Source organism: Arachis stenosperma, chromosome 6 (genome assembly GCF_014773155.1).
Source record: "Arachis stenosperma cultivar V10309 chromosome 6, arast.V10309.gnm1.PFL2, whole genome shotgun sequence".
Taxonomy (NCBI): Eukaryota; Viridiplantae; Streptophyta; class Magnoliopsida; order Fabales; family Fabaceae; genus Arachis; species Arachis stenosperma.
The window spans coordinates 22,226,121-22,228,027 of NC_080382.1; the positions used below are offsets into that span (position 1 = coordinate 22,226,121).

Below are 1,907 nucleotides of genomic sequence, written 5' to 3' on the forward strand. Positions count from 1 at the left end.
GACCCTGAACCTGAAAGGACCTTGAAGAGAAAGCTAAGAGAAGCCAAAGCACAACTCTCTTTAGAGGACCTGACCGAATTCTTCAAAGAAGAAGAACTCATGGCAGCCGAAAATAACAACAATGCCAACAATGCAAGGAAGGTGCTGGGTGACTTTACTGCACCTACTCCTGACTTCTATGGGAGAAGCATCTCTATCCCTGCCATTGGAGCAAACAACTTTGAGCTTAAGCCTCAGTTGGTTTCTCTACTGCAACAGAATTGCAAGTTCTATGGACTTCCAATGGAAGATCCACATCAGTTTTTAGCTGAGTTCTTGCAAATCTGTGACATAGTCAAGACTAATGGGGTTGACCCTGAGGTCTACAGACTGATGCTATTCCCTTTTGCTGTAAGAGACAGAGCTAGAATATGGTTGGACTCTCAACCTAAGGATAGCCTGGACTCTTGGGAAAAGCTAGTCAATGCCTTCTTGGCAAAGTTCTTTCCACCTCAAAAATGGAGTAAGCTTAGAGTGGAAGTCCAAACCTTTAGACAGAAGGATGGAGAATCCCTCTATGAAGCTTGGGAAAGATACAAACAATTGATCAGAAAATGTCCATCTGACATGCTTTCTGAATGGAGCATCATAGGTATTTTCTATGATGGTCTCTCTGAACTATCTAAGATGTCTTTGGATAGCTCTGCTGGAGGATCTCTTCATCTGAAGAAGACGCCTACAGAAGCTCAAGAGCTAATTGAAATGGTTGCAAATAACCAATTCATGTACACTTCTGAAAGGAATCTTGTGAACAATGGGACAAGTCAGAAGAAAGGAGTTCTTGAGATTGATACTCTGAATGCCATACTGGCTCAGAACAAGATATTGACTCAACAAGTCAATTTGATTTCTCAAAGTCTGTCTGGAATGCAAAATGCACCGGCAGTACTAAGGATGCTTCATCTGAGGAAGAAGCTTATGATCCTGAGAACCCTTCAATGGAAGAGGTGAACTACCTAGGAGAACCCTATGGAAACACCTATAATTCTTCATGGAAAAATCACCCAAATTTCTCATGGAAAAATCAAGAGAAACCTCAACAAGGTTTCAATAACAATAATGGTGGAAGAAACAGGTTTAGCAATGGCAAGCCTTTTCCATCATCTTCTCAGCAACAGACAGAGAATTCTAAGCAGAACCAATCTGACTTAGCAACCATGGTCTCTGATCTAATCAAAACCACTCAAAGTTTCATGACTGAAACAAGGTCCTCCATTAGAAATTTGGAGGCACAAGTGGGACAGCTGAGTAAGAAAATTACTGAACTCCCTCCAAGTACTCTTCCAAGCAATACAGAAGAAAATCCAAAAGGAGAGTGCAAAGCCATAACCATGGCCGAATTTGGAGAGGAAGGAGATGAAGTGGACGCCACTGAGGAAGACCTCAATGGGCGTACACTGACCACCACTGAGTTCCCCAATGAGGAACCATGGGAATCTGAGGCTCAAAATGAGACCATAGAGATTCCATTGGACTTACTTCTGCCTTTCATGAGCTCTGATGAGTATTCCTCCTCTGAAGAGGATGAGTATGTCACTGAAGAACAAGTTGCTAAATACCTTGGAGCAATCATGAAGTTGAATGACAAGTTATTTGGAAATGAGACTTGGGAGACTGAACCTCTTTTGCTCACCAAAGAACTGGATGACTTGTCTAGGCAGAAGCTACCTCAAAAGAGACAAGATCCTGGGAAGTTTTCCATACCTTGTACCATAGGCACCATGACCTTCAAGAAGGCTCTGTGTGACTTAGGGTCAAGTGTAAACCTCATGCCTCTCTCTGTAATGGAGAAGTTAGGGATCTTTGAGGTACAAGCTGCAAGAATCTCATTAGAGATGGCAGACAACTCAAGAAAACAAGCTCATGGA

General features: G+C 42.5%; 1 non-coding gene across 1 annotated transcript; it reads right to left on the minus strand.

Moving 5' to 3' along the window:
* Window positions 1-504: 504 nt before the first annotated feature.
* On the minus strand, window positions 505-608 carry LOC130937459 (small nucleolar RNA R71). Its single transcript, XR_009068679.1, has one exon. It is a non-coding gene; the product is annotated as a small nucleolar RNA R71 (small nucleolar RNA).
* Between the last annotated feature and the right edge of the window lie 1,299 nt (window positions 609-1,907).